The sequence below is a fragment of the Lactuca serriola genome, chromosome 1 (genome assembly GCF_051521515.1).
Source record: "Lactuca serriola cultivar US96UC23 chromosome 1, Lser_US96UC23_V15, whole genome shotgun sequence".
NCBI classification, from domain to species: Eukaryota; Viridiplantae; Streptophyta; class Magnoliopsida; order Asterales; family Asteraceae; genus Lactuca; species Lactuca serriola.
The window spans coordinates 115,257,146-115,265,560 of NC_136408.1; positions in this window are offsets into that span (position 1 = coordinate 115,257,146).

Consider the following 8,415-nt stretch of genomic DNA (forward strand, 5'->3'; position numbering starts at 1 on the left):
AAAACGATCAACAACCACAAATATTGAATCATTTCCCCGTTGAGTACGTGGTAAACCCAACACAAAATCCCCGTTGAGTACGTAGAGTCCTGCATTGGTAGATGTGCCCTTTGACACCTGACAGATTCGACACCGTTTAACATATCTATCCACCTACTTGCGCATTGTAGGCCAAAAATAAGATGATTGTACCAACTGTAAACTGCGATCTCGGCCGACATGCCCTTCACCATGCAGCTCCCTAATGATTTGAAGGCGGAGACTTGAATCAGGGATGCACAATTGATTGCCTTTGAAAAGAAAACCTTCATGCAGTAGAAAATCAGACATCTGTCCAGATTGTATACCCTGCAGAACAGCAGAAAAATAAGGATCAACCGTTAGCTGCTCCATGAGGACATCCATCCCCGGCACACCAACCCTCATGGAAACTAGCAAATTACTCCTCCGACTCAATGCATCAGCCACCCGATTTGACATCCCAAACTTGTGTTTAACCACGAAAGTGAATTTTTCCAAGAACGACATCCACCTCCCATGTTTGTGTGACACCTTATCTTGACTGCGAATATGTCTTAATGAATCATGATCTGTGAACAAAACAAATTCCTTATGAAATAGATAATGGCGCCAATGCTTTACAGCTTGGACCATTGCATAGAACTCAACATCATAAGTGCTATAACGCAGCTTTGGCCCCGTCAACTTCTCACTAAAATAGGCAACGGGTCGTCCTCCTTGACTTAGAACTGCTCCAATCCCAACCTTGGAAGCATCCGTGTGTAATTCAAACACTTGAGAAAAGTCTGGCAATACAAGAATCGGTGATGTAGTAAGCTTCTCTTTTACTAATTGGAAAGCTGATTCTGCTGCTTCGGTCCAAGTAAAGGTCTTCCCTTTCATACAATCAGTCACCGGTGCCATAATAGAACTAAAGTTTGGAATAAACCTCCTATAGAATGAAGCAAGGCCATGAAACCTTCGAACTTCAGTGATGGTAGTTGGACTTGGCCATTGTCTGACACCTGCTACTTTAGACTCGTCCACTTGTATTCCTTCCCTAGAAACACCGTACCCCAAGAACAAGACTTTAGGAACCATAAACACACATTTCTTCATAGCTGCGTACAAACTATCCCGTCGAAGTACAGTCAAAACCTGCCTCACATGCTTGACATGCTCACCAAAAGTAGCACTGTAAATAAGTATGTCATCAAAATAAACGACTACAAATTTACCAATAAAGGGCCTGAACAACTGGTTCATCACACGCATAAATGTACTAGGAGCGTTTGATAAACCGAAAGGCACCACCAACCACTCATACAATCCTTCACGAGTCTTGAAGGCAGTCTTCCACTCATCCCCAGGCCTAAGTCGAATATGATAGTACCCGCTCTTCAAGTCCAGTTTCGTAAAGATAGAGGCACCACTAATCTGGTCAAGTAGGTCATCAAGTCGAGGAATTGGAAATCTATACCTCACCGTGATCTTGTTGATGGCGCGACTATCAACACACATACGCCAAGTACCATCCTTTTTAGGAGTCAACAAAGCAGGAACAGCACATGGGCTCATGCTCTCTCGAACATGACCTTTTGAAATCAAATCCTCCACCTGTCGTCGCAACTCCTCATGCTCTCCGGGACTCATTCTGTAATGTGGCCTATTAGGCAACTGAGCTCCTGGTTGTAAATCAATATGATGTTGGATATCACGTAAAGGTGGCAAACCATCAGGTAATTCATTAGGGAAAACATCAGCGAATTCCTTGAGCAGAGGGACCATAGCCTCAGGAATTTCAACCTCCTTAGCGACTTCCTTCCCGAGCAATACAAAAATTTCACCTTCCGCCTCCAACTCGTCTTAGAACTGATTAAGGGTTAGTAGAGTACCCGAAGTTCTTGGAACTGGCTCATTTGGCTTACTGGGAACCAATGTTATCTTCACACCACCAAACAAGAAACTGTAAGTGTTAGTCCGCCCGTTATGATCTATGTTACGATCATACTCCCAAGGTCTGCCCAACAACAAATGAGATGCATCCATAGCAACCAAATCACACCACACATCATCTTTATACGTGGTACCAACAGAAAAATGAACAAGGGCTCGTTTAGATACAGTGACCTCGCCATCCTTCTTAAGCCACTGTAGCTTGTAAGGCTTAGGGCGATTTTCTGTTTTCAAAGCCAACTTTTGAACTGCTTCTTCAGATATAAGGTTATCACAACTTCCTGAATCAATAACAAAAGTACAAACCTTTCCCAAAATAGTACATGTCGACTGAAAGATGTTGTGTTTGAGCCAATCATCACCAACAACTTTTGGTGTAAAACAAGACCGCCTTACCACCAAATTTACCCCCACATCTCCAGTTACAACTTCCTCCTCGCATTGATGCTCTTCGTCATACATAGGGGGATCTTCGTAATTTTCACCGGCATCATCATTTTGCCAATCATCTTGCTCAGCAAACAAATGACGTTTTCCGACCTTCTTGCACTCTGATTGTCGGTGACCTGTCTCCCCACAACTAAAACACTTCAAGCTGCTACTAACAGTTGTCCAAGGGTTTGGTCCAACACTGTTAGATGTTGGTCTTTGTTGATTAGGAACAACACGGGGTACCATACCACCCGTCCCGGGACTTCCTCCAATATTGGCAGTTGAAGACGAACCGCCCACCCGATGACTTTGTTTCTCAAAAGCCAACGCCCGTTGGTGCGCTTCAGAAATAGATACCGGGTCAAACATATTTACAGAGTCCATGATTTGGACCCGTAGACCCCCAATATATCGAGCAACGAGTTGTTCCTCTGTCTCCTGGATATCGTTTCGGGCAATCAATTGGTAGAACTCAGTTGTGTAATCGTCAACTGATTTGGCACCCTGCTTCAGATTTTGCAACCGTTGGTACATCAACCTTTGAAAATTATGGGGTAGGAAGTTGGATCGTAAACACTTCTTCATCTTCCTCCAAGTCACGACCTTTGACTTTCCGAGCCTGTCTCGTGTCAGTTTCAGTTGTTGCCACCATGCAGATGCCCTACCACGTAGCCTGGTAGCAATCAATGACACTCTTTTGTTTTCAGGGACTTCTTTGAACTCAAAAACTTCCTCAACAATAGCCAACCAGTCGATGAACCCCTCTGGATTCAAACTGACCCCGTCGAATTCTGGGATATCAATTCTCATTCCGGCCTCCCAACGCCTATTGTCACCTCTATGATCACGCCTTGGCCGCCTTTCTAGATCATCTTCAGAATATGAACCGTCACTGCAGCCGAACGGGTTCCCAAATTCACCATCTTCCACTTGAGAATGTGTTCGAGACCTTTGCCCTCCTCGATTCATCAGTTCGACCATCCTATCAATCAGTTGGTCAACCATTTGATCCATCCTCTCCTCCATTCGTGCCATAATACGTTCTTCTAGTTCTTGCTCATGAACATTAGCGGGCGTCCTGTTTCTCCTCGGAGGCATTTTGAACCAGGAATTCGGCTTTGATACCAACTGATGCAGCGCAAAAAAACAACACAAAGATAACCAAGAATGAACCTGTTGATTCTAAAAGAATAGCCAGGACAATCTCTTCAAAACCACGTTGATTCTACGAATACCGTGGGATTGGCTTCAAAATCTGGGTTAACACACAGAATTTGGGAGAAAATCGAAAGTTCATAAAATTGATGATTGACCATCCAAATTACATCAAAAACAGTTAAATAAGAAGTAGAAATTAAAATGAAACCCTAAAAGTCCATGGGCCAAAGACAAACCCAAAAACAAAACCCAAAAATTAAGGAAAAATAACAAAAATTGCTCATAACTCCATTTAGAAAGCGATTTATGGACTCAAAAATGGGTAAGTCCCCTTTGGGGACTCATCTAGACGTGCTCCTTGCTCCAAGCTTCGATTTGACTGGTCGTAGGCCCAAAACGAAGATTCGTAGCCAAAGTTATGGCCATTTTCGTGAAGCCCCTTTAGTCACACGATTGTGGGCCTCTAGGAACGCAATGGCCCGATCCTCCACACTAGGGCCCGCATCATCCCCTCCCGGGTAGACAAAATTCGACCTCGAATGTGCACCATGGTCATCATCAGAAGAATCCCCATAATAAGGAAGCAAATGCTTTACATTGAATACATCGGAACAACGAATGTGGCTTGGCAACTGTAGACGGTAAGCATTGGAATTAATCTTCTCCACAATCTCCACTGGTCTAATCTTCTTAGCTGATAGCTTGTTGTACTCACCAACCGAAAAACGATCTTTAGTCAAAACAACCCAAACAAAGTCACCTACTTCAAAATCAACTTGTCTGCGTTTTTTATCTGCATCTTGCTTGTACTTGGAGTTAGCTCGGACCAAGTTGTCATGAACAGCCCTATGAACATCATGTAGTCCTCCAACAAAATCCTGCACTTTCTTTGGAACTACCCTAGAAACAGGCAGTGACATCAAATCAAGTGGTCCCCGTGGCTGAACAGAATAGACCACCTGGAATGGACTATATCCAGTACTTCGGTTGATAGCATGATTATGAGCAAACTCAGCTTGACAAAGCTTCCGATCCCAGGTCTTCACATGATCACCCACTAAACACCGCAAAATATTACTAAGGGATCGATTGACAACCTCTGTTTGGCCATCCGTTTGAGGATGATATGCACTACTAAAATTGAGCTGAATGTTCACCATTTTCCATAGGCTACGCCAAAAATGACTCAAAAACCTAGTGTCTCGATCTGATACAATAGAAGGCGGTAATCCATGCAAACGGTAGACGTCTCGAAAGAATAACTGGGCCACATTAACTGCATCCGTCTTCTTTTTGCATGGAATAAAGTGCACCATCTTAGAAAAACGATCAACAACCACAAATATTGAATCATTTCCCCGTTGAGTACGTGGTAAACCCAACACAAAATCCTCGTTGAGTACGTAGAGTCCTGCATTGGTAGATGTGCCCTTTGACACCTGACAGATTCGACACCGTTTAACATATCTATCCACCTCCTTGCGCATTGTAGGCCAAAAATAAGATGATTGTACCAACTGTAAAGTGCGATCTCGGCCGACATGCCCTTCACCATGCAGCTCCCTAATGATTTGAAGGCAGAGACTTGAATCAGGGATGCACAATTGATTGCCTTTGAAAAGAAAACCTCCATGCAGTAGAAAATCAGACATCTGTCCAGATTGTATACCCTGCAGAATAGCAGAAAAATAAGGATCAACCGTTAGCTGCTCCATGAGGACATCCATCCCCGACACACCAACCCTCATGGAAACTAACAAATTACTCCTCCGACTCAATGCATCAGCCACCCGATTTGACATCCCAGACTTGTGTTTAACCACAAAAGTGAATTTTTCCAAGAACGACATCCACCTCCCATGTTTGTGTGACACCTTATCTTGACTGCGAATATGTCTTAATGAATCATGATCTGTGAACAAAACAAGTTCCTTATGAAATAGATAATGGCGCCAATGCTTTACAGCTTGGACCACTGCATAGAACTCAACATCATAAGTGCTATAACGCAGCTTTGGCCCCGTCAACTTCTCACTAAAATAGGCAACCGGTCGTCCTCCTTGACTTAGAACTGCTCCAATCCCAATCTTGGAAGCATCCGTGTGTAATTCAAACACTTGAGAAAAGTCTGGCAATACAAGAATCGGTGATGTAGTAAGCTTCTCTTTTACTAATTGGAAAGTTGATTCTGCTGCTTCGGTCCAAGTAAAGGTCTTCCCTTTCATACAATCAGTCACCGGTGCCATAATAGAACTAAAGTTTGGAATAAACCTCCTATAGAATGAAGCAAGGCCATGAAAGCTTCGAACTTCAGTGATGGTAGTTGGACTTGGCCATTGTCTGACAGCTGCTACTTTAGACTCGGCCACCTGTATTCCTTCCCCAGAAACAACGTACCCCAAGAACAAGACTTTAGGAACCATAAACACACATTTCTTCATAGCTGCGTACAAACTATCCCGTTGAAGTACAGTCAAAACCTGCATCACATGGTTGACATGCTCACCAAAAGTAGCACTGTAAATAAGTATGTCATCAAAATAAACGACTACAAATTTACCAATAAAGGGCCTGAACAACTGGTTCATCACACGCATAAATGTACTAAGAGCGTTTGATAAACCGAAAGGCACCACCAACCACTCATACAATCCTTCACGAGTCTTGAAGGCAGTCTTCCACTCATCCCCAGGCCTAAGTCGAATCTGATAGTACCCGCTCTTCAAGTCCAGTTTCGTAAAGATAGAGGCACCACTAATCTGGTCAAGTAGGTCATCAAGTCGAGGAATTGGAAATCTATACCTCACCGTGATCTTGTTGATGGCGCGACTATCAACACACATACGCCAAGTACCATCCTTTTTAGGAGTCAACAAAGCAGGAACAGCACACTGGCTCATGCTCTCTCGAACATGACCTTTTGAAATCAAATCCTCCACCTGTCGTCGCAACTCCTCATGCTCTTCGGGACTCATTCTGTAATTTGGCCTATTAGGCAACTGAGCTCCTGGTTGTAAATCAATATGATGTTGGATATCACGTAAAGGTGGCAAACCATCAGGTAATTCATTAGGGAAAACATCAGCGAATTCCTTGAGCAGAGGGACCATAGCCTCAGGAATTTCAACCTCCTTAGCATCTTCCTTCCCGAGCAATACAAAAATTTCACCTTCCGCCTCCAACTCGTCTTAGAACTGATTAAGGGTTAGTAGAGTACCCGAAGTTCTCGGAACTGGCTCATTTGGCTTACTGGGAACCAATGTTATCTTCACACCACCAAACAAGAAACTGTAAGTGTTAGTCCGCCCGTTATGATCTATGTTACGATCATACTCCCAAGGTCTGACCAACAACAAATGACATGCATCCATAGCAACCACATCACACCACACATCATCTTTATACGTGGTACCAACAGAAAAATGAACAAGGGCTCGTTTAGATACAGTGACCTCGCCACCCTTCTTAAGCCACTGTAGCTTGTAAGGCTTAGGGCGATTTTCTGTTTTCAAAGCCAACTTTTGAACTGCTTCTTCAGATATAAGGTTATCACAACTTCCTGAATCAATAACAAAAGTACAAACCTTTCCCAAAATAGTACATGTCGACTGAAAGATGTTGTGTTTGAGCCAATCATCACCAACAACTTTTGGTGTAAAACAAGACCGCCTTACCACCAAATTTACCCCCACATCTCCAGTTACAACTTCCTGCTCGCATTGATGCTCTTCGTTATACACAGGGGGATCTTCGTAATTTTCACCCGCATCATCATTTTGCCAATCATCTTGCTCAGCAAACAAATGACGTTTTCCGACCTTCTTGCACTCTGATTGTCGGTGACCTGTCTCCCCACAACTAAAACACTTCAAGCTGCTACTAACAGTTGTCCTAGGGTTTGGTCCAACACTGTTAGATGTCGGTCTTTGTTGATTAGGAACAACACGGGGTACCATACCACCCGTCCCGGGACTTCCTCCAATATTGGCAGTTGAAGACGAACCGCCCACCCGACGACTTTGTTTCTCAAAAGCCAACGCCCGTTGGTGCGCTTCAGAAATAGATACCGGGTCAAACATATTTACAGAGTCCATGATTTGGACCCGTAGACCCCCAATATATCGAGCAACGAGTTGTTCCTCTGTCTCCTGGATATCGTTTCGGGCAATCAATTGGTAGAACTCAGTTGTGTAATCGTCAACTGATTTGGCACCCTGCTTCAGATTTTGCAACCGTTGGTACATCAACCATTGAAAATTATGGGGTAGGAAGTTGGATCGTAAACACTTCTTCATCTTCCTCCAAGTCACGAACTTTGACTTTCCGAGCCTGTCTCGTGTCAGTTTCAGTTGTTGCCACCATGCAGATGCCCTACCACGTAGCCTGGTAGCAATCAATGACACTCTTTTGTTTTCAGGGACTTCTTTGAACTCAAAAACTTCCTCAACAATAGCCAACCAGTCGATGAACCCCTCTGGATTCAAACTGACCCCGTCGAATTCTGGGATATCAATTCTCATTCCGGCCTCCCAACGCCTATTGTCACCTCTATGATCACGCCTTGGCCGCCTTTCTAGATCATCTTCAGAATATGAACCGTCACTGCCCCCGAACGGGTTCCCAAATTCACCATCTTCCACTTGAGAATGTGTTCGAGACCTTTGCCCTCCTCGATTCATCAGTTCGACCATCCTATCAGTCAGTTGGTCAACCATTTGATCCATCCTCTCCTCCACTCGTGCCATAATACGTTCTTCTAGTTCTTGCTCATGAACATTAGCGGGCGTCCTGTTTCTCCTCGGAGGCATTTTGAACCAGGAATTCGGCTTTGATACCAACTGATGCAGCGCAAAAAAACAACACAAAGAT